Source organism: Megalopta genalis, chromosome 12 (assembly GCF_051020955.1).
Source record: "Megalopta genalis isolate 19385.01 chromosome 12, iyMegGena1_principal, whole genome shotgun sequence".
NCBI classification, from domain to species: domain Eukaryota; kingdom Metazoa; phylum Arthropoda; class Insecta; order Hymenoptera; family Halictidae; genus Megalopta; species Megalopta genalis.
The window spans coordinates 6,304,542-6,329,937 of NC_135024.1; the positions used below are offsets into that span (position 1 = coordinate 6,304,542).

Genomic DNA, 25,396 nt, shown 5'->3' on the forward strand with positions numbered 1-25,396 from the left:
GCTGGATATACATATATATGTATATGTATATAGCTGTCTAGCCTGTCTGTCGCTCGTTTACATTATTTTTCTGGTCGTCATTCGAGAAGCATGTTGAAAGTTTAGCATGCCACTTCAAGCTATTCTTTACCCGTTTTCCCTCCTGCATTTTGTAATATCGGAGTCGGGCATATTTTATTGGAACAACGAATTACAAATCAGATTTTATTCGTAGAATATATTCGAAATATTATTCGAATGAAATTTTATTCGATGTATCGTTTGAACGAACTTTTATCCGAAACGAATTTATTCGAAAGATTATCCGATCGAATGAAATTTTATTCGAGAAACGTTGTTCGAACAAAATTTTATTCGAACGCTTCCCCATCTCTGCACAACGTTTATCTTTCAATTATCGGCCGCATTTATTCCGTGTACTTGTTTAACACGGGGTATTATTAAATTGTAATTAGCACTTAAGCAGACCGGAGAAAAACCGATATCCGTTGTACAATTAACTACAACGCCTGTCGGCGTTGCTGTATTGCAACACTCGAATTCGACAGGTTAAATATCTTCGTGTTATAAATTATCAGAGAGAAGCCAGCACCGGAGCCAATGCCCGATCAATCGCCGTGTAATTTAATTTATCCGCGCTGAAAGTACAATTACAGGGCAAACCGTGCCGTGATTATGACTGCTAAAATCGAGACCGCCGCGCGGCCCAACGACCGAATGGACAGCGGCTCGAATCAATCAAAAAATCCAATAATACCGGGTTTCTGCAAAAACAGATACGCGAGGGCCGCAATTATGCAGCACGTACCGTTCTATGGGCGGGAAATCGAAACACGCCGAATCTCGAACCAGAAATGCAATCTCCAGCTAGTTGGATTCTCGACCTTTGGCCATCGATCCTGCACACGCTTTGGTGCACGATATTCTCCATTTTACTCTAAACACGCTAGAACTTAACTTTCTTCATCACTCGTCGATCCTTGAGAATCTTATCTTCCAAAAAACAAAGTGTTCATACATCGATATTCAATTTAATATTCAATTTAATATTTAATTTAATTTGATCAGTCCTGTGATACGTATGTGTATTATAATTGTTATTATGTATTATATTGTTATAGTCTTGTGCTAAAATGTGGGAGGCGTTGATAAGCAGATCCAAGTACAGTAATGTCTCCCTAACTGACGCTTAGATTGTGCAGAAAAATGGACAATTTGAGAACAGGAGATACGATTATTCCGGCTTCGCACCATGTTTTTATAATCGTTGACAATCGGTAACTATAAAAACAAGTCGCAAGGCTCCTCTTCCCAAATTGTTCATTTTTGTGGACAATCTGAGCGTCAATTAGGGAGACATTACTGTATGTACTTGGAATTTTTGCGATCATGCGAAAATGTTCAAATAGATATGCATAAGTAAATTGAATTCTTTCGTACACAAAACGATAGAATTTAATTAATGTATTTTTTCTTTTATACATGAAATTCAAGATGAAATTCAGCTGGTTGCATGGACACCGCAATTGCGAATTTGGGGAGGATGCGAACGTGTTATGAGCATTTCTTTCGTTTCATAAAAACGTCATAAAAAATCGGCAATATTTCAGTCTCCTTAATGCATAATTCGAAAGTCGGACATTATAATTTGTATTTCAAGAAATATTTTGTCGTTATACGCTTACTTAAAGATTTATTGGAGCAATAAGAAAAGCATAGGTTCCATATATTCAGGAATGCAGTTTTGCAAAGAAATTCGAGGACATTTGGCGGTTTTTCACGAGTGGATCGAAACTGTATCCGCCGCGTCGCAGCTTCTTCATTTATTCAGCAAAATCGCGTGGCACCACCCACCCGGTGCACGTTGCTCGAGGGTGTTAACGAGGCGAAACGGCAAGCAAGAAGTTTGAGGCCGTCGACTCGGAAGCGTGGACCCGTCCGCGGAACGTTCTAAATCTCGCGAAAGGAGTTGACGAGGCCCGGTTCACCAGTTCAGCTTGATGTCTCGAGTTAACACGTCGGGCAGACAGCTGCGCGCGGAGGAACGGAGGTTTGTTTGCCAGCCACTCCGCCGTCTAATAACGTGTAATTAGCGTCCGGTGTATAATTACAATTAATACGCGGCAAGAATCGCCGCTTCCAACTAAACGGTTTCGATAAACAGGTTTCGAAATGTCCTGGGAGAACGTCTGACGGATCCGGCACACCGAATGCCGAGGAGGCCCGCTGATAATTCACCTGATGGAACGAACCTCCCCGACGAAACACGTCGCTCGTTATCGCGTAAGGTTTCTATTTACCATCGAGTTAGCCAGGTATAATCTGCTGCAAGGTGCACGATCTCGTACGCTGGCGTCGCAGTATACCGTTATCAATACCTGGAACGGCGCAACGATTAACATAATCACTGTCCCGGCGGAAACTCTCTTTCTACCCGAGGCCCGCGTGTACGATTATCTTTTTAGCTTCTGGTATCTTGGCCTTGGATCCGGGGGCACCGCGACCGCCACCGTGTTATTAAGGGATCCGATGGGGCCCGGCATTATGCCTGAAAATATTCCGGTTTCCTCCCCAAGTTTTCGGCAGCATCGCCCCGTTCCCTCCTGCCGCGGACATTTCAATCGAGGAACCAACCCGCCGATCTCCCGAGAAGACGTTCGGGCAGTTTGCGAACGCGCCACGACAACCGGGAATTATTAATTCATCGCTAATAATTCGAACCTGCAATCTCCGATTATGATCGCCAGTTTTTAGCCACTTTCTGAAACTATCTGCTCCGGGGCTGCGATGAGAGATCTCTGCGAAAGAGATTCGAGCAAACGCGGGAATCCAGACAGCTGTTCGCCACGAAAATCGTGGAGGTTCTGCTGACTACGTTATAATAGTTAACGGTATTTTCGTACGGTTAAGGTTATTTAGATGGCTACTACACCGCGGATCTGTATGCAAAATAAATACGTTCTGCGTCTGTTGCGTTTCTATCTTTTTCGATTAACTTTAATAAGCTGGAAATGACGTATTGGAATGATTCTACTATTTTTGATCGACCAGTGTTCTAAATTATATTGTAAATTAATCAAATCTATTCGTAACGTCGCGAAATTGGAAAGTTGGAATTTATTGCATCGACTATGTTGTATCATTACTGCAACAGATTGTGTGGAACAAATCTCGTGGAAGTACAGCTTTCTATTAAAAGCTCGATAAAATAACCCGAGGGAATCGTTACATCAAGTTTCGAATAGTGGTCGCAAATAGGAAGCTTTAATCTACAAATCTGTCGTACAGTCAATCAGCACGACAATTTTTTCAATAATTTTGAACGGAAACTAATCTTGATATTCCCACATGCCGTTTGATACAAGAACATTATTTTTTTTATACACAAGAAATTAATGATCTGCGCAAGTAGAGTCGTCAAGCTTTAACCATCTTTCGGATGAAGATTTTTAATCCTTGGCCGGATTAAGGTGGCCACGGCGGCCCCACGCAACTTTAAACAAACACTATAATTGTTTAAAAATTTACGTAATCCTCTATTGACTCATTGATTAGTATACAACTCGAGTTTGTAACGTCTCAACGTAAATTTCCTTGCACTTATTACTTTGAAAGTACGCGATATTTGCTGAAACAATAACTGACAGTAATTTGACACAATCCGGTTAAGGGTTAAACGTATCAAGAGCATTTTCTTCAGAAAACTAGATTATCTATCGGAGACATAAATAACGAGAAAATTGAACAATACGTTCTGATCTTTTGTTATGCACACAATCAAGTTATATGCTTGCAATTTTTAAAATAAGACGAACAGTCGCGATGCCGTCACTATGTCGACATTCGTCCTCAAAGGGTTAAAAAACGTGTCGACATTTTTGTAAAAATTCCGACGGTTGAAATTGCAGTGGCGTTTAAAGCTCGACAGCTCGACAATTTTGCGACATTTGAGATCGCAAAAGTGAAACGCTGAAGGGTGACAACGCCGCCAGAAAGGAGGCCAACGACCCTGTTTGCATTCCGAACGCCGCGCCGGCTCGTGCTCCGAGGAAGCACTATCAGGTCCTATCTGTTGCACTTCCGTTGCAAAAGCTCGACGGCCGTATTTTCGCGCTCGCGCGGCGTCGAATCGCGTTACAGCCGCCGTTGAGACGCAACAGATAAGAAAGGAATCGGCCGGGCCGCCTGTAACAACATAACCTTGACATAACCTTGACATAACCGTCCCTTGACCATAACCTTGACATAACCGTCCCTTGACATAACCTTGACATAACCTCGAAATCACCAGAGATTTCGGTACGAAAACGTTTTAGAGCGACGTCCACAGTTTTCTTTTATTTTAATTAACCCCTTAACGCACAGTTTAAAAAAAGACGGCCAAAAAATCAATTTCTTTTAATGTAAAAGAACACAGTTTAGAGCATTGTTCGAACGACAGAAGAAGATATAGCCGTTGATTGGAAGTAGATAAGCAATATCCAACCAAATCTACATGCTCAAAAGGTTTCCATTTGTTACCGCCACTGATTCAACTTTTCAATGTCAACATAACCTTGACATGACCTTGACATAACCGTCCCTTGACCATAACCTTGACATAACCGTCCCTTAACATAACCTTGACATAACCTCGAAATCACCAGAGATTTCGGTACGAAAACGTTTTAGAGCGACGTCCACAGTTTTCTTTTATTTTAATTAACCCCTTAACGCACAGTTTAAAAAAAGACGGCCAAAAAATCAATTTCTTTTAATGTAAAAGAACACAGTTTAGAGCATTGTTCGAACGACAGAAGAAGATATAGCCGTTGATTGGAAGTAGATAAGCAATATCCAACCAAATCTACATGCTCAAAAGGTTTCCATTTGTTACCGCCACTGATTCAACTTTTCAATGTCAACATAACCTTGACATAACCTTGACAAAACCGTCCCTTGACATAACCTTGACATAACCGTCCCTTGACATAACCTTAACATAACCTCGAAATCACGAGAGATTTCGATACGAAAACGTTTTAGAGCGACGTCCACAGTTTTCTTTTATTTTAATTAACCCCTTAACGCACAGTTTAAAAAAAAGCAGCCAAAAAATCAATTTCTTTTAATGTAAAAGAACACAGTTTAGAGCATTGTTCGAACGACAGAAGAAGATATAGCCGTTGATTGGAAGTAGATAAGCAATATCCAACCAAATCTACATGCTCAAAAGGTTTCCATTCGTTACCGCCACTGATTCAACTTTTCAATGTCAACATAACCTTGACATGACCTTGACATAACCGTCCCTTGACATAACCTTGACATAACCGTCCCTTGACATAACCTTAACATAACCTCGAAATCACGAGAGATTTCGGTACGAAAACGTTTTAGAGCGACGTCCACAGTTTTCTTTTATTTTAATTAACCCCTTAACGTCGCGTCTGCGACGATTCTCGCGAGCCGCAGAGCCGCAGGACGATGATTGCTCCGACGGAGGAGGCAATTGAAGATGTGACAACGGCTGGACGCTTCTGAATCATGTCACACGTCAAATGAATGCTCGGAAACTGTCAACCGGTCCAATTACGTCTTCATACAGCAGCAACCAGCCTATCCACTACCGGCGACCCACCGTGCCACCGTTGTCCCACGCGTCTACCCCCCGGACGACAAAGCAGCCCGGCGACTACGACAGGTTCGATCTAAGCGGTGAAAATTATCTGATCGGTTTATCGCGCGACCTATCAAACCGGCGCGGCGTTCACGTCATCCTCTGTGGGCCGACGTGGTCCAGTGACACATAGAAGCAATTTTATCACCCTCTGAAACGCTGATTGCGATACCGACCCACGTTGCACCGTGAGATTGCGACTCGATCTCCTGCCCGCGCCGATTCCTCCTCCTTGTAACGCACGATCCCGATCATCCAGTTAACGCGTCTTTCTCCGGGAGGAAGCTCTCGCTAACCGGATGATTAATGCGCTGACACGTGATCGTTCGTCGGCCCGTTCGAAACCTGCGCTTGCCCCGCCCACACGGGCCGTCGTCTTTCTTTCGGGAAACGCGGCGGCTTTCGCGAAAAGTTCGCCGAAATTTCGGAAATTGTCAACATACGGTAATGTCTCTCTAATTGACGCACAGATTGTCCACAAAAATGGACAATTTAGGGAGAAGAGAGATTCCTTGCGGTTAATTTTTTTAGTTAGGAATTGTCAACAACTATAAAAACTAGCTGGAAGGCTCGAATAATGGTATCTCCTATTCCCAAATTGTCCATTTTTGTGCACAATTTGAGCGTCAGTTAGGGAGACATTATTGTATATAGCAATAACAAACAAATGTTCTATACATTTCGGAGCATCAAATGCAGCTTGGAGTTTTCGAATATCGTAGCATCATTAACAATAGGTTCGGCTTGATACTTTTAAATTTATCGTTATTGAAATCATAAAGGTACATTTATGGAAAATTTATTCGCTAAAGTTTTATCGGACATATATTATAGTAATAATTGCTAAAGGTCTAAATAAATGTATGTTCGCTATCTTTATGAAACGATAGAAAAAAGCTGTTCTTAGTGGTCCGTAAATGTCGTGTTAACGAGAGTGTACATAATGTAATGGTAGAGAAACAGTTGTAATGGTCATCGAAGGACCTGCTTGATCAAGATTTCCGATTACTTGCAGTAAGCTGTCAAACTACGATATCGAACCGAAAAAATGTTTAATTCATACTGACAAAAAGAAACGAACGTGTCGGCGAAAGAAAACGTAGCCAAGTAAGATCGTATCGATCGACTTTCTTCGACTGGAAGCCGCGTCTATCATCGAAGTTGCCTAGATGTTCGACTTCGAGACGGTTTTGCATATCGTTTCGCACACACGCGTCGGAGCGTTCGTAAGCGATAACGTAATAACATATAATCTGCGAGTGTCTGCAACAAACAAATAGTCCGGGCGACTTTCTCTTACCAGGAAGAGGCAGATTCGGTGTTAGACTTTGGACACGAAAATTGTCGGGAGGCGTGGTGGAAAGGCGACGATATACTTCGTTCCGCGGTGAAATTACCGCGAGTCCGGGCGCGGTATCATTGATGCCCGGTGCCACCGTGTTTGATTGATGTTTCATAAGGTTCCAATTTGCGTAGGCCATTACAAGGAATTGCCGGCAGATCCTTGACGGGTAACAGTTTTGTAACCACCGGGTTGGAACGCGTTACACCGTAACGGTAGTGGCCGTCCTGGTCCGAGCGGGCATGGTAAATAGTTCTCGGACGTCCCGTTAGAATATTATAAAATTACCACTTAACACGACACTTTACGAACATGCGCTTACGACACGGCGTACATCTTAATTTACGCGTCCGCTGGCTTGCAGCCACCGGGACGACGCCGGAATTCACGGAACTGCTCATTTTCTACGACGATCACGAACCAGCCGGGGGGACTACCGGTCGAAATTTATTCCAGCTCACGGATCTACCGATAATTGTTCGTTCCCGAGCCCCGTAGCTACCGCTCCGAGTGTTTTCCTGCACGCAGCCGCCTCGTTCCAGCCGGAATCGCTCGAACGACCGTGTCGAAACCAGCCACATGGAATTCCAAATTCTCCGCAAACTTTAGCACGCCTGGACGGTCAACACTCGGCCGTGGCTCGGCCTGGGTTGGGTGACATTCGCTGTGTCAAAACTTGTCTTATCCCTTGGAACACGGTCCGCCGGGAACACGAAAAAGGGAAACCTCCTTTCTGTTGATTTTTTAGCCGGAGAAAGACCGAGCCTCGCGACGTATTCTGTGCACGATCTCTCGCGGGCATTTCAATCATTTATGGTGATTTGTACCACCCCCGGCAAAAAATGTATTCGAACATCTTTTAAAAGGCGATAACTTTTTTTTTCAAACTCGACCGAATGACTTGAATATCTTCGAGATGTTAGACGAGGCGGTTTTCTTTCTACGGAACGAAAGAAAGTGGTGCCTTTTAAAATTCTTTTTATCCGAGCCTATAACGAAAATTTTAAAAATGCGTTTCGTAGATCTCGATGATTTACGCGCTGAATAAAATTTTTTATTCAATATTCTATTCAAATTTAATAGTGAAATGACGAGAACAACAGAATTTCGAACGTATGCATCCCTTATTTTGGACCACGGATTGCTCATACGATTTAACATAAAAATAGACAAATAATTAACAAGAACAATTAAAAAAAGAACTTTATTTTTTAAAATATTATTTAAATAAATAACTTTTCGAAACATTTTTTAATGTGACTACATCTGTAAATTAAAAACACATTTTTAAAAACTTCATTGTTCCACACTCTCTAGTTCTCGAGATATCTAAAACAATATGGTTTCTACCCTCGGCTTTGACGACTGTTTTCACCCCCTAAATATAGATCATTGCAGATAACGGAAAAGAATCGACGTGTTGCACTTGGAAATGTTCCTTTGTTAAGTTGAATGTTTCTCCTTAACATTCGGAAAGTGAATAAATTAAAACTTGTCGGAAAGAAAGTAGAGCTATTTTTGCACGTCTATTGCATCTGCTCTTAAGGATTCTAATTAACAACAAATTAATGGCAACTCTACTTATTACATTTAGAGAACCAAAAGTTGATATGCTGGGTATTTGCATTACCTTGTCCAACTTCTGTAGATAGCGTTAGAATGTAACTGAAAGACTAACTACGACGAATCTGGGTTTGGGACAATTGAGCACAAAAGGGTCCAGAACCTGCAAACGCTATGGAACGAGCCTGCGCTGAATGTTTTAGGAAGACACATTTTTAATGGGGAGATAACGAGAGGAAATGCGGTCGATTGGCTCGGTGACGTGGGAATAGAGATCAAGTGAATGTAGGAATCTAGAACGAAGGCTCGTTAATAAGTGATTCACGGTTTCGAATGGGACCAGACGTCTTTGGAGCAATCGAATCGATGATGAATGATCCAATGTCATTGAGCGCGACTGTTCATTGTCGGCCGCTCGCGTTCGCCAGTTCTCGTCTGAATAATCGAATTAAAATATTCATTACCGAGAATAAGTCGCAGGTCTCCGCGACGCCATTTGCATAGAACTTCTTGCTCTCTCTCTTCCCCCCTGTTTCTCCGTGTCCTATGAATATATTCCGCGCAAGATGTCTGGTCGGCTTCCTGGTGAGTACGCAGAAGTCGTCTATTTGGTAAACCGTAGATAAATTTAAAACTTCAGGCATCTACCTGCTAATTCTTCGCGGCGTCGAGTAGAAACTTCGTTCTGAATGATTAACATCGTCTCCTTAGCATTCGTTGAGTGTCCGGATAGAGTACCCGCAGCCGCAGTCAATCTTTCATGCAAATGCGGTTTGAGGAGTCGACGTAAACGACCGACGGTTACGACCGAGAAAATCTTGTTGGCCAAGCGAACATTTTTCACGCTCCGCGACAATGGCCGTGCCCGCTGGCACGTTTATACCGAAGGATCTCGGCTTCTTATCAGCTGTTCACACCCTAAATATTGTATCCGAACGGAGCAGCAGCGATCCCGAAGGGTTCGCCAGTGTTCGACGGCTCGCGCATCGATTCCTTTGTTTGGTCAGCGGGCAGACACTTTTACGGGACACCACGGGGATGACTAAGGGAGACAGGAATCCCAGGGAGTGGATAAAGGCAGACGGACGGACGGATGTTGACCTCCCTCGCGAGACAAGAGACGCGGGACGAGAGAGAGACAGGCTCTTCGAGGAAGCGGACGCGGGCCGAATGAGCAACGCGGCCGCTTCGAAAATCGGAAATTGTAAATCGTCTGGCCGATCGAACCGTCTAGCCGGGTCACAAGGTCGCGACCCGGCACAAGGAGGCCCGCGCGACAGGTCGTGGTTTCGTTTCCCGCTTTCGGCGCGCGATAAATCGGCCGTTAAACGCTCGTAAAACTCGCGCCCCGTGGCCACTTGTCGCTGCCGACGGAACTGGGGCTGTTTTCGACGATGGCTCATCTTCGTGGCACCCGGTTAGAGGATGCACTAAATTAACGGCGCCACCCGTCGCTACGTTCGCCGGCGTTTCTCTCCCCGCGCCCACGAGGGACCCGTGAAAATGGCGGCGGGAACGAAGTCGAGGCCGATACCTTTCGCTGTTTATGGGAGGGTGGCCCCGGTCGTTCCATCCAGTTTACGATAATGGATAGTAAATCGCTTGATGAGCATGGGGTGTGATTCCGCACTCGTCGTATCGGCCGATGTTTATCATTATATCGCGTCGGCGTTGTTCGCGCGGCTTCGCTTTTAATCTCTGCTGGCCGAACGCGGCTGGTAGCTCGGATTAGGCTGATGGAATTCTTCGTGGATTGGGCTGCTTCGTTGGATTTATAACGATGGTCTTCGTGTATTTGGTGCGAAACAATTTGCATTTTCGGAGACGAGGAGAGGAGGCTGGATGATCCAGGAAAGTTCAGACAGATCTTGAGACGATGAGGGAAGATTTTATCGAAAATCGTTTATGATACGAATCAATTGGTGGCATTCGTTGAAGAAGAATATCAACTATATTTAACAATAAACCTACCATAACGGCTTCACAAATTTTATTATAAAATTGTTAGGATTAAAGCGACGCCTCACGTAGAAAATAATTCAATCAATTTCTTAAATCAAGCGTGAATTACAATAAAAACGTCGTAAAGTTCAAATGAGTACAGTCTTATCGTTCTTGTAAAGTGCGGTCAACATAGAATAGATAGTAATTGGTTCCTGTCTCTCTCAATTGATGAAAACAATTGTTATTTAATAATTATTAAATAATTATATTTTTAATATTATTATTGTTATTTCGCTGATGTAACTTTTCGGAGATAAACGTCACTGCGTTGACAACGTCAGCCTCGCTCATCCCCTAAAACTTAGGTGTTTAAAGTGGCCCTAAACTAGCAGAATAATTATTTAACCTTTCAAGCAACAAACGATCAGAATTTGACCGCACTTAACGAAATGAAAATACTTCGAAAAAATTGACACCCGCGAACGGATCGATAAGATAAACGTCACTGCATTGGCAACATCAGGCTCACTCATCCCCTAAAACTTAGGTGTTTAAAGTGGCCCTAAACTAGCAGAATAATTATTTAACCTTTCAAGCAACAAACGATCAGAATTTGATCGCACTACCCTTAACCAAATGGAAATACTCCGAACAAATTGACATCGGCGAACGGATCCGTCTTGTCTCCGACTTCGTCAACGGATCGGCGTGGATCTCGCAGATGCATGCTCGGAAGCGTGACCTCAGAATGCAGGATGCTAAGAATAAAGGTCCGCGAAGGCCAGCGTTGTGTACAGTTAAATGGTAAGCGGTGCCAAGCTGGAAGAAGGAAAAGCAACGACAACGACAACGATGAATGGCGTGTCGTGACTCGTTTCTCGATGCTCGTGCGAGCACCTTCGCGCGCGATTTCCTCCCGAAGAAAAGTTCTCCCGGCGTAACGAGCGCGTGCACGACCGAACGATTTCCCGAGTCCTCTCGTTCGTGCGGCACAGATCGATGAACCGATCGGCCGACAGAGTCGTGACTCGTGGATACGCGTTCGCTCGAGATGATCCGGGCGGGGTCATGTGTTCGCGAGCGTGCGAGCGAACAGCGAGTTTTGATAGGCGCCGTTGACGAACATTCGCTTCATCGATACGTTTGTACAGGGCGCGCGAGGGCAGACCTCTCTCTTCGCACATCGAGTCCGCGCTATGTACGTACTTGGTTATGACAGCCAGCGAGCGCACGCTTCTATGGATCCTCGAGCGCGTGAGACTGAACAGCCGGTGAATCGTGGCGTGGCTCTGCAAGACACTCTAGACGCCTAAAGCACACTACACACCGCCTACGGCCGCGATGAATTGACATTTCGCCGCGTATCTGCTGACGACGCGTCAGGTTTTTCTGGTCCGCTCGACCGAACCTGCGTTCGTTCGAATTTCGCTGATGGCACGCCGCGCCGCGCCGTGATCCTACGGTTCGCAGAATTTATAGCGATCGGAGAGAGCCCCGTCTGTTTTCAACGTGCGCAGATTTTTACGCCGGGATTTGCCGGCAATTGACCACTTCGTCTTGCGGTAACTGGACTCCGTGTAATTGTGCGGATAATTTTTAAGAGGGACTGTTCTCGTTTGCTGTATTTGTGGATTCGATGGACGTACAACAACTTGAAATTGTATTCATCATTTGCAGATTACTAAACTCGTTTCTTAATGTTTCAATTGAGTGCTCCGTTTTAATCTGTACGTTTTTATATAAATTCGCGAAGGGAAGGTTCACCGGTGTGGGAAAGGTTCACTTCTCATTAAATAGTAAAACTACGTCACTTGGCAAACCTTCTAATCTACATAATTGAAGTCACTCGATCCCTCGTAATAGAAGTTTCTCTGCATGCATAAAGTATGAAACGTATTCTCGAATTAAGTAAAATTTATACGTTTTGCGACTATTCTCTCTTGACCCGTTACCCGCCGCAATTCGAAAATACAAAAGAAATTAAATTGAGGTTATTAGTTTCAACCTGAAGTTAAGACGAAATAGCGGGAATTAATCCTTAATCCTTTGCGCTCGCGTGGTGACCCCGAGGCATCACTAAAATATGTTTATATCACATTCCAAAATAATTCTTACATCAAGAAAATTTAGATTTGAAAAATTGTTAAAAGTATAAACTGTTGTATAAGTCACAAGACTCAATTTCACACGCATACAATGCGCTCTGTCATATGAAATAGAGACAGCGTAGGTCAAGAAAATCATTCTAGATTTACAGTTAAAATGGCTTCGAGTGCAAGGGTTAATACTTTCATGAAGCACGTGATATGTTCTCACTATTTCGATGCCTGTATTTTATTTAGAAGTTGCAGTTTTTAAAAGGAAAAAATTTGAAAGAGTGTCCCGAAAAAAGAGACATTGACGGATAATGGGTTAAATTAGCGTGCCTGTGCCTACACCTACTATTTGAGGGATTAATGACAGAAAAACGGTAAACAATTATTAGACTTGTGAATTTTGTGAATCGCTTAAGGTAATAAATATTGAGCTAGTAAGTGCAAGAGAATGCATAATGTAATAACGATAGAAGAACAATGCATCAACAACGCGTACTTTCAGAGTTTCAAGAAGAACAAAAGTGAAAGATCCTTGAAGATGAAGGTTTCTATACCATCAAAAGGCCAGCAATTTTATGTGTACAGAGGAGATGAAGAAACTACCAAGCTGGAAGTTACTATTAACCTGAACAATGATCTTGAACCCGATCAATACTGACAAACATACTGCGCATCCGTTCGCGAGTTTTGCTTCGGCTAACGTATCTCTGTAAAAGAGGCTGCAGATACCATCGATCTCACTCCAAAATGTTTCTCCCGACCTCCCGGTCGAGGCTGGTAAGCTCGTGAATTTATCTCGCGTCCCGTATCTAAGTCGGCAGCAAGTTGCAGAATTACTTTATTCCCACGATGAATCCACGTCTAACCGCGAATCCTGGCTGAATGCAGCAAAACCCGGACGCAATATCGTCGACGGTATTATTATATGAAAATGTAGCCGGGATTGTGATTCAACCATCTTCTCTCTCTCTCTTTTTCTCCCTCTCTCTCTCTCTCTCTCTCTCTCTCTTTCTTCCTCTCTCTCTCTCTCTCTCTCTCTCTCTCTCTCTTTCTCCCTCTCTCTCTCTCTTTCTTTCTTTCTTTATGTATGTGTGTATGTGTGTGTGTGTGCATGTGTGCACATTGTGTACACTCACCATCTAGAAGTCCATTAAAAGATCAGACTGTTCCCGCGCCTCGCGCATTAAATTCCGATTCATTCTTGAAAGAGCTGACCTAAATGCGCGAAAGCACGCTCGCGTTTATCGTCTCTTTCAATCATGGATTCTTCGAGGAAACTGAGCGATACGCGAGCATCGAACTTTCTTCCTGAACGACCCAATCGAACACTTCGATCTGATCGATCGAGCAATTTAAACGAACTATGGTAGAATGCCATTTGGAAAAAGCAGTCGATTTCTCGACGGATGATTTCTGTTAAAATGCTCGAAGTCCTCTCATCGGGATTATCCTGGATTAAAGCGCAAATGTTCGAAATGATTTTTAATAAATTCCACCATAGCGGAGAATATTCGATCGAAATCGTGAACGGCGCGCTTGTTCAATGAGTTATTTGAGAGTATTCCGAAATTCATGCAGCGAATCGTGTGCTTAAGTACGAGAATTTTTATATCGTCGCTCTGAATTCAATAAATTAAACAAACTGAAAGATAAAGTAGGGTGACGACCTATGAATGAGCATATAAGCTGTAGGTTTGTTAAAGTGCTCGCTATTTGATCACCCGAATATTATCGCAAACGAGCGGTTCTATTGCTAACAATAAGTTCACGCATCTCCAAACACAATTCTTGCACTGTTTGCTATCTACAGGATTTAAAAAAAAAATGTAATGTGAGATTCTCGTGAAAAATACGTCAAATGGTCAATGAATGAATTTGTAACGCTAAACAACCTATCATGCTGAGACTCCTTCTTAAGAAACGATTAAATAAATTCCTTTATTCAAGCATACATTATAATAAAAATGTCCAAAAGTTTGAATAAATTCAGCTTTGCCATCCTTATTGAACAACTCACGTTAGTCACCATCAGAGCTCAGTAAATTTAGTATTAATGAAATCGATGAATTTTTACGAAATCATATTTTCAAAACATCTGTGAATGTATAAAAGAACAACCGTATAAATTCAATAAATAATAAAAAACTTGATAAACGTCACTTTTTCATATACTGATGCAGCAAACTTCTGTCAAACTCCTACTCACTACTGTCGAGCATTGCTGTGTAAATGAATTAAATGTTAAATTCATTTACCTGAACGCGAACTCCGGTTATTTAAACGAGAAGTAACAAGTATGTAGGAATAATCGGTGGACTCCTATTACACATATGATTCTGCCCAGTTATGCGAACTGATTGCCTGATTCCATACAAACGGAGTACGATCGTAACAGGAAAAATGTTTGTTCACTGTTCAGATTCGCAGTTTCCGATTGTGCAGAGAAATCGAGGGGGCGGGGGGACGGTAGTAAAATACGCGAACGATCCACGAAACGTGCCAAAGAACCTGGCGCCATAAATCCAAGCCGGCTGTTTGTTCTGTAGGAAGCCGGAGGAAGGAGCTTCCTTATGAAGCGCAGCCCACTATCGCTGAACAAATTCGGCGCCGCGTGTATTAGGTCTGCGTCCCAGAATTACGATTTGGCAAGCGGTGCAGCCGCGGGGGAGGAGCCCGCGCGTGAATCGCGGCAGCGTTCAATCGTACGTATCCAAATATTGGTCCATTACTGGATCATAATGCTCCCTCGCCTCCCGTATCAAACTCCCGTCCCGATCCTCCGGAGAGTTTGCCCACGGATGAATAAGGTAGATCGTGTGTACACGGTGCTCGAAAGTGCATTCTGATCTAGGCCACGTTTCCTTTTGTGTCCTGTTATCGGCCCTTGCACCTCGCACAATGGGGCCCGCGGAACATTGTGCTCGAACAGTTGAACTTCCGTCGGCGGAGCCGCGTCGATTACGCTATTCGTTTTTCGCGCGATTGCCATTCCCGACAGCGGGGATCGTAAAAATTTCTTACCCGGCAGCCCCGCCGTTCGCGCGCGTGTCTCCCGGCTTTACGACGCTCGACGGAAGCGAACAAGCCCTCTTCTTCCATTTACAATAATATACCGAGAGATATCCGTATCCTTTCAACGTATTGCCCTCCCCTCCCCCTCTGCCCGCCAGCTTCCTTTCTCCTTCAATTCGCGGAATATCGGGGACCCGCCGACGGCTTCCTTCTTGCCCTCTTTTTTTCAACCTCTATCCGGTCTATATAGTTTCCATTTCCCCCTCTCCACACGTATCGCGAGCGCCATATCACCGGTGCTTTCTACGTTATATGCGACTGTCATCCGGCCCCGAAAAGAATCCCGCTGATACGGGATAGCTCCAATGAAGATCCCGACTTATTGTTTCGAGATATTCCGCCCGTGATTCTCTGCACGCCCGGTCAACCGCTTAAGATTAGAACCCAAAGTGTCCCCTGTTACTTTTTAATATACCGGCGTAGATAGAGAACAAAAGGCTCTTAGTTCGAGACGACGAACGAAAGAGCTGCCTCTTCTTCTTCTTCTTCTTCTTCTTCGTTCAGCCTTTAAGATTTTAAAGTTTGTCTAAGTAATGTATTTTCTTAACAACATTAACGAAGTCAATTTCTTTCGTCAAAGTGACAAAGAAGGGTTTTGTTAGAGCGCGGATATTGAAGTATTAGTAGAGAAGAAATGCTATCAAGGCATAAGGCTAGTTGTGCTATCGAATGTTCTTTAATCAGTTAACTGTCTTTGACGAGTATACTCGTCATACTGCTGCAGTTTCTTCGTGACGAGTGTACTCGCGAATAAACGCTAATTTTATTAACACTTAGCGCTCCGAAGGCTCCGCTACGGAGACATTTGTTATTTGTTCCGTAAATCTGAAGGCTCCGCTGCGGAACCAAATGTTTTTAGCATAGGTTATCGTCGGCGTTAGCAATTGTTATCTGTAGTTAAAACGTGCTAAGTCTGTACCATTACGATTAAACAATTTTTTGACCTTTTCTATGTTTAGCAACATGGAGAAAAATCAATATTATGATGAGAATTTAGAGCCGAGCGATACCGAAGACGTATTTAATTTTGAAGAGTTAAAAAACATTGTGGAAGACAATGTTGGTTATGATTCTGACACTTCAAGTAGTAGTAGCGAAATTATACTACCAAAGAGACGAAGAATGAGAATTATTGAAAGTGAAAGCGAAGATTCGTTAGAAGACTTAGATGAATGGCGTGATGTTAAGGAAAAATTACATATTCCAGATAGAATAGCTTTTCGTGTATTGCTGCAGGTCATTGGACCACCAGTTCCTACAAACATTGAACTGCCGATACAATATTTTAAATTATTTTTCACGGACGAATTGGTAAATGAAATTATAAAGGAAACCAACAATTACGCAGAAAATATTCTAAACTTGAAAGAAATATCTAGTAACTCTATTTGGCAAAGTGAATACTGTGACACTTGTCCAAGTAAATCCAGAATACACATGGGAGATTGTTACCAAAAATATCAAAGCATGGTAAATTACAAAATTTAAAATTTATCTTTTATTTACAATAGGAAAATGTATATTTATAAAATAAATAAAATCAAATGCATTCGCAAGGACGTGTAATCTTTTCCGCTCAAAATAAGACTTCCTTTATCTCAGGCGCTTTGCTCCAAAAATGTGCCGGAGTTGCTGGTAGAGGCAGTACATACTCGAGAAACGCGCGGAGCGCTAAGGATTAATCAGTTAGCTGTCTTTGACGAGTATACTCGTCATACTGTTGCAGTTTCTTCGTGACGAGTGTACTCGCGAATAAACACTAATTTTATTAAATTATACATTATATAAATACGATCTATTTAAACGAAATACGAGGAAAGTCGAACATACGCAGCATAATTACAGTAAATTATACGCTTTCCAATGAGATTGCAACAGCTAACTGGTTAAACTTGTGACAAATGTACATAGAACGTAATACACTAGAAGGTTTCCCCAGTTCCTTTGACGGTATATCCTAGCCGGGGAGAAAAATCTCGAGCATCGCAATCCTCTTAGAAAGAGTTGGGATTCTCCCCGAACGAAATAGGAAAAGCCTTGGATTAGTCTGACGTGAGATCGGCAATCCCATAACCCAAAAGTCGGACCCCAAGGTCGGCCATCCAGAATTGCGTTCCTTAAGGGATGATTCTAAATTATTTCGATTTCGTTTCGATCGCTACACCGCGAAGATGAAAATGCTGTGCACAATCTAAAAATGAATCTGCACTGTGCTTCAGTGCATTGTCCAAGAACATCGGTTCTCGAAGTATCGATCGAAACGATCGATACCGACCGGTTGCGATCGGTGTCTCGGTCTCCGACGAATGGGCTCAAAAATGAATAAGGTGACACGCATACACGCGACGCAGATTGTGTTCCAATTGAGGCCTCCCTTGGCCGTATTATTGATTTCCGCCCTTTGTGTCGCGTGATCAAGAAAATTGCCGTCGTGCTGGCAAGGAAGCACATCAATGCCGGGAAACGAGCTGGATGGAGAGAGGGGATGGTGGTACACCTACCCCTAGGCTGGTAATGCAGCATCCTCTGCTGACAGAGTAGCTGCGAGTCTCGGCCAACCAGATCAGTCTCTACGAGCTCCTCGTTTTCATTACCTAATAATCGACTGCGAGTCGTTTGGACTGTCAACTTTCTACTAAATCATTCTGAATCGTTATGTGCGTGTTCTGGAAACATCGTCGCAAATTTAGGGCGTACAGCGGCCCACGAAAGTGTTCGTATACCTTTTAAAACGTAATAACTTTTTCAAAAGTGAACTAAATGACTTAAATATTTTTTAGATGATAGTGGGACTAGTCTAGTAGACGATGATTTAAAAGCTTTTTTTTAAATTTTGCTATTACTCGAAACGAAAAGAAAAAATTAAAAACCCTCGTTTTTTAATTTTTTTATTTGAGCCTGTAACGAAAATTGAAAAAATTTCGATAGAATTTTCAACGTGCATATATGTTACCGAGATCTACGAAAGACATTTTTCTGATTTTCGTTATAGGCTCAGATAAAAAAGTTAAAAAACGAGAGATTTTTATTTTTTTGTCATTCAAAGTAACAGGAAAATTAAAAAAAGAAATAATTTCAGTCATTATCTAACAGACTAGTCCCTCTATCGTCTAAACAAAATTCGAGTCACTTAGTTCAGTTTTAAAATAGTTATTGCGTTTGTCGAATCACTTCTCTCTCCTTCGTCGTATCAAAAGTTTAAAAAATAATATGAAACACTTCGTTTTAATGCAATAAATAACAAACACATTACAAAGAAATTGTAAACTGTCTTTCTATGACAATGTTTTCGAAACATACACAAATTCATAATGTTTCGAAGCATTAAATTTATCATTTCAATTTTCGAATGTTAAGTAGAAATATAAATTGTGATGAAGACGGGAAAAATATTAATTTCCACAGCAGTTAGCTATGAAAAAAGAAACATGTTTATATTATGGTTAATTGGATCTCCCTTCAAAAAATGTTGAAACTTGATCCACAGATTTAAATCTATGCGTCGGGAGTGAAGCACGTTTCCGATCGGTGGTCGTCACGAGACCCTTATCTCGATGTTTATATTATAAGGCCCTGTGAAGTCACCGCAGCGACACGAGGCACGGGGAGAGGCGGTGTCGCCGAAATCACCGTCGAATAAAGATCATATTCTCCAAGCAATAGTCGATATAATATTATAGTAAACGCCTTACCCTATTAAACTAGCAACTTGAACGTATCGTCGGATTCGATCGGTTCAGCTGTCGGGATTGAACTACTTAGGCACGCAGAGAGCTGAGCGTCGCCGTAATAGGCAACGGGATCGAAGAAAGTGACATGAGTAGGTCGGGTTATAGTCTTCAGGCGCTAAATACTTCAACTTGCGAGCTTCTTGCATGTCGTCGAACTTCGCATATGCCGCCGCCATTACTATAATTTGATTCTCTATCGTGCCCCAGATAAAGATGCCCAGGCTAACCATTGTTAAATTATGTATGCGAAGTATCAACTGAAAGCGAGAGATTTCACGTGCTTGAACTATAACTTGTTCCACGGAGAACTTCTCTAACAACTGTATCGGCTCGTTCGAGCAGCGATTCGACTAAACGATCGTTTATAAAATCAACACTTCCAGGAATAGAATGGAAGAGATTCTTCTGCCCCAGATTCCTCCGCGTCGTTTACCACGATTACAGAAACGCGAATCGAAAATTGAAATCGACAAAAGTTGTCACAAAATTTCACCGGTACTGTAAATCAATTTTTGAACGCGTTTTCCAGCGGCGGTGTCGAAAGAAAATCGACGTCGCTCGATCGCCCGCGATAGAATCTGTAATGGAAAATTAAATGTAGTTTCGAATTTCGCGAGATTGTTAAACTTTGGTAATTTAATGACACGCACACGGGCACGGCCGTTGACAGGTTAAGAGGGCCGGGACCGCTCGCAGCGAAGCTGCGGACCCAAAGTCGTGTTCCGCAAGAGGAAATTAGTATCGCGAGGCTTAAACAATCTTCGGCTCGTTACCAGAAACGACTCGTTAGAAGGATTGCGCGGAGCCGGCGAAAAGTTCCGGTCGTTCGGATAATTGCAGGCTCGGGCATGTCCATCTCATCCCAGGCTCGATAAGCGAAACCACCAATTTAAATAAGATGACCGCGTAATAAGCCGTTCCGTATCGACAGGCCTGTCGTGCGCATCTCCGGGACTAACCATCGCATCGTGGCGGAGATGGTTGCCGCGTCAGAGGCAAATCGACAGCGGCAACAAGAGCGAGGCCGGGAACGAACGAGCGGTGATGCGCGGCGAGGCGAGGCGAGGCGAGGCGAGGCGAGGCGAAGAGCGGTGTACGGGAGGGTGAGACGAGAAAAAGAGAAAGAGAAAACAGAACGCGCCGTCCCGTGGGATCTGTTGGGCATTGTTGAGGGGGTTGTTTGGTTCGTCGCCCGTCGTTCGAGGGCGCCACCGTTTTCCCTCTCTCGCACACCTCACCCCCGTTAACGTCCCGGCCCCGCGCCGCCACCTCTGTCCATTCCTCTTGCCGGTAGGGTGCGGGGCACCTTTCCACGGAGGGGGTTTGGCACGGGTCTGTCACTTGGTGATGGATGATTCTACCCCAACGCGATCAATTCGCCCACAGCGCGTGTACATGCCTCGGGGGGAGAAATTCACCCCACGCCACGAGTCGCGGGGCGTTTTCAAGCGATCTAGCGGAAAGACGAGTTTCTTCGGAGGAGCACGCTGCGAAAAAATTGCGGCCTCTGTATCTGGATCGAACACTCGGGCTGACGTGGAATTGCTACTTGCGAGCTTCCGAAAATTGATTACACCCGAACGAAACTTTTATCGGGTCTTTCGATCAAGACACGAGGGAGTGAAGCTTTTAATAGTTCCATTCGGAACGTAAATTGTAGAGCTTATTCGAGAGACCTGTATTCACGTTGTATGCTCCCACGAGAACGGACAGAGAGAAGTTCTATGTGAAAGAGGATGTGTAAACTGTAAAAATAAGAATTGTTTAAAATCAGAGGGTATAAAAAACGTGTTCGCGTTATGTGCAGATAGAGAACACAACTATCTGCACGAGAGCAGATAGAGAACGCAATTATCTGCACGAGAGCAGATAGAGAACGGTTCTAGTTGAAAGAGAAAAATTAAAAATATTAGATGTAAATATACATATTAAAAATATTAAAATTTTCAAGCGAGAGGAAGGTTTGAGAAGGAATGAAGTGCAGACTAGACCATTTGCAAAGTAATTCGAAATATCGCGGGTTTCGTTTCGCGTTACGGCATTGAGTACGGTTTGCGAGATCGTCGAGGATGCTGGAAAGTTGCTGAAAGTTGCAGCAACGGAGAGCACAAGTGGCGAGCGAACTCGGCTTCCCTAACAGGTCAAACCAGTCGGTACAAGCCGCATACTAAATTCATTCTTCCGAGCGAAAGAAAGAAAGAAAGAAAGAAAGAAAGAAAGAAAGAAAGAAGGCTATCTTCGGTTATTGCCGCTTTCACTGTAAACTGCGCGAGTACAGCAGGTATTTACAGAACGAGATCCTTACCGTGGTTCGTCACGCGAGGGGTTGGAACGCATTGTTTTATTATCGAGCCGCCGGCTTCTTTGGTCGACTCGTTGCGAACGTGTCGGGACAGCGCTGGGGTTCTTCGAAAGCGAATTTCCGGTGTGTTTGCGGTTCAGGGATGCGAGAATCATAAGGCTGCGTGGCGCAGATAGGATAGTGGAGGGTCGACGGGGCGAGGCGGGGGACGTAGGTATCGACTGGCCTCGGTGAAACGGACGGAACCGGGGAGATCCAATAGCCGGGCGGCGCGATAACACCGACAGGGTCCCGTCAATGCTGAAAATGCTAATGATAACGATTCATCTTTTCAGAGGGGCGGTCCCGTCTTCCGCCCACGCCTCCGCCGCCTCCTCCTCCTCCTCCTCCTCCGCGCGGCCGTCGCTCCGAGGCGCAATCTAATTTGCATAGTAAATTTTAATCAATCTAACCGCGAGCGGTGCCACGTAGGTGCGTGTGCACACGCGTGTCCGCGCGTCGGTGTGTATTCCCGGCGCGTGGTAACGCGCCGTGGCCCGTGGTATGTGCACACGATCCGGCGAGGTCGGGAGCTTGCGCTCACCACCCCGTAATTACTTTCCTCTGCCGGTGCACGTCAATTCAAATTGCTTTCGAATTACCTAACGCTGCGCGCGGAGGGACAGAGCCGCCGCCGTAGCGATAGGTGCAGACAGAGAGCCCGCTCGCGCGCCGGAGAGGGATCGAGGACAAGAAAGAGGAAGGGAGGAGGAGACGGTGGTAGCGGGAGGTAGGAGAAAAACCGTGGGCTCCGGGGGAAAACTGCGGAGGAAGCTGGAAAGAGAGGGAATCAAGGAAAAGAAAACGACGAAACTCGCTCTGTATCCACGATTCGCCTCCTTCTCTCCCCGGCTCTCGCTCGTAACAAGCTCGAGAATTACTCGAGCGACGTTATTTTCCTGGTTACATAGCCACGGGCGTTTAGTTCATCGGAGTGCTGTTGCCGCTACGGCCGACCTGTCTAAAGAACTGAAACGACGGTTCTTTGGATTATCGTTGCCCGACAAAAGATAACCGCGCTTATCGCGCCAAAAGGGGGAGAAAAATTCTCTGGAAACGCGCGGCCCGCATTGTTCAGCCGCGACTCGTTCGCTCGCCTGCGACACCGTTCCGAGGTGGCTCACGGCTAACTGGATTTATGTGGGCAAACGTTCCGCGTCGCCGATAACTCTTATATTTGCGTCTGTTCCGCCGACGGAGAATTCAGCGAGTCCTCTCTTGCTCCCTCTCTCTCTCTCTCTCTCTCTCTTTCTCTCTCTCTCTCTCTCTCTCTCGCTCTTTCTCATTTCGCGCGCGGCGAAGGCGAGAGGGTCACCTTCAGCCGCCGATGACATTGCCGATTCTTATCGGCGAGGAAGATTGCCCCGCAAATCCTACAACCTCGACATTTTCCACCGATTATCGGGCGATAACGGTGCCTTCTTTCCTTTACGACTCTTACGTAAGTCTCCGTTGCTATCGGAACGGTAATTGTTTCGCCGTAATGGCTGCTATAGTCCATTAATCTGCCCGCTCTATAGATTATCGCTCTACTTGCGAGTCAACGCGTTCTCAAGATAACTGCATCGCTCATGCGGCGCGATCTTCGGAATATTTAGGTGCATCGCGAATGCGTAGGCGTAAATTGATTCGACGATATCATTTACTGTTGTGCCGATCTTATCGCGCGTGACACAATCCATTGTTCGTATTGGAAAATTAATCTTTGCCAAGGTGTCTCGGACATTCTGAAGCGTGGAGGGGTTTTCGAAGGCATGCGTGTTCAAAGTGATCGAAGGACCGTTCTAACGTTATGCGATTATTATTTGCGTATGTATTATTATCGGGCAAAACCTCGTTACAACGGTTCGTAAATTCGATATACGACACAATTTACAATACTTTAACACTTTAATAGGGAATTGTACAAGTAAGTAGGCTGTATGGCTTCATAATGACGAAAACACTGTATTTATTTAGAGATTTTTCGCCATGTTTATTATAATGTACGTTTGAATTAAGAAAATTCAGTCATTATGTATAAAAAAAAGTCTTCATAATTTCAGCAACTTCGCAACAAAACTATGTAAATTCGGTCGTTTCGACCGGCTCGATAGGTTCGTTAAGCATTAAAGTCTTGCCGAGAAACTTCTTCGAGCAGCTCAATGCTCGATCTTCGTTTAAAGACAACAAAAGCGTCTAAAAAGATAAGAGAGTTCGATGCAATTCTAAACACCCTGTAGTTTCACTTAATTTAATTAATTAATTAATTAATTAATTTCTGAAATCTCGCCTCGAAAAGCACGCGTACGCGTGAAAATTTCGAACCAGCCGCGCGACTGTTCCAGCAACGCGAGCCGTACGGTTTCCCGTGTCATAATCGACGGGGCTGTTATTGTCTCCTAGCAATGTCAACGAGTGAGTAACGATTTCTTGTCGGCGCACATCCCCGCGTTTCCATTTTCCGCGGCATAAATCGTGGACAAGGAAGTGGTCATTCCCCTCTGGTGCCGCGGCCCGAGAATACCCCGGCTATCAAAGCACGAGGGGTGGTTTTACGTTTGCGTGATATCGGCGGTATCCCAGATCGATTGTCCATTTACACGAAATTACGGCGTGCCCGACGGTGCGGCGGTACACACCGGGCCCTCGGCACAAGTCGTTTTCTCGTTCGCGGAGCGAAGAAAATCCGCGGCGTTCGCTCTGATCCGGCCAATTAGCCGTCGGCTAATTGCCGTCGTAGCTCGTTGCACCCCTACAGACGCGGCGGCCTATCATCGGCAGCCGTTCGACGCTATTTATTCTGCCACCGTTACGGTCCTAACGACAGCTGCCGCTCGAAGAAAACAGTCCCGTGCGCGCACGTTGCGATTTTAACAGGCACCGGTTCGTGTCGTTGTCAACCCGCTGGAATCGTCGGGGGACGCTGAACGGGCAATTTGAAACTCGCGCAATCCGTCCGCAAGCGATTCGAGAGAAAGCAGGGAAAAAAGAGAAGAAAAGGCCATTGTCCTCCGGAAATCAAAACGAACGCGCAGAGTACAAAGGACAGGCTGTTACTCACCGTTTCGAAAACAAATAGAAGACCGCGGGGGACCGGGCCTCGGAACGCTCGGCGAACGTCTCCGCGTTTTTTTCGCAATCTTCCAAGATCACCAGTCCAATTTTCACCGGCGGATCGGGGCGCACACGCGAACCAAATACGAAAAAAGACACCGCGCGGCGCAAACGGGACACTTAAGACTCGACTACCGGCACTTTCGGCGGCGGCGGCGGCGGCGGCGGTGCTCGTTCTGTCTGTCCGTATGTATGTACGTATGTATACATATATATATATATACATACGGTTATGTATGTATGTATGTATATATATACATATATTTTACTATCTATCTATACGTGTGGGTTAACCTTGAAAAGGCAACCCGGTTGCGACGATACGCGAGGCTGTTTTGGGTGGCGTGCTGGTGCAGCGGGAGCGCGGCTCTGGGTACGCCTCCTCGTGACTGCCACGCGAACCAGAGAAATCGATAGAATGACCCTGGCACATGCGTGCATCGTGTCCCCTTGCTCGGAGACCACGTAGCAGACCCTAGGAGGAAGCGGAGGAAACGGTCGGGGACGGCGAAAGGAGGCGAGGAAGACGACGATGACGACGATGACGACGAC

At 44.6% G+C, this 25,396-nt stretch overlaps 1 protein-coding gene across 1 annotated transcript in view; it reads right to left on the reverse strand.

Moving 5' to 3' along the window:
* Positions 1-25,182, reverse strand: part of fz2 (frizzled 2) — a 171,810-nt gene extending 146,628 nt beyond the window's left edge. The window contains exon 1 of the mRNA XM_033464996.2: positions 24,792-25,182. The gene's annotated coding sequence lies outside the window, so the exon portion shown is untranslated. The remainder of the gene's footprint in view (positions 1-24,791) is intronic.
* Between the last annotated feature and the right edge of the window lie 214 nt (positions 25,183-25,396).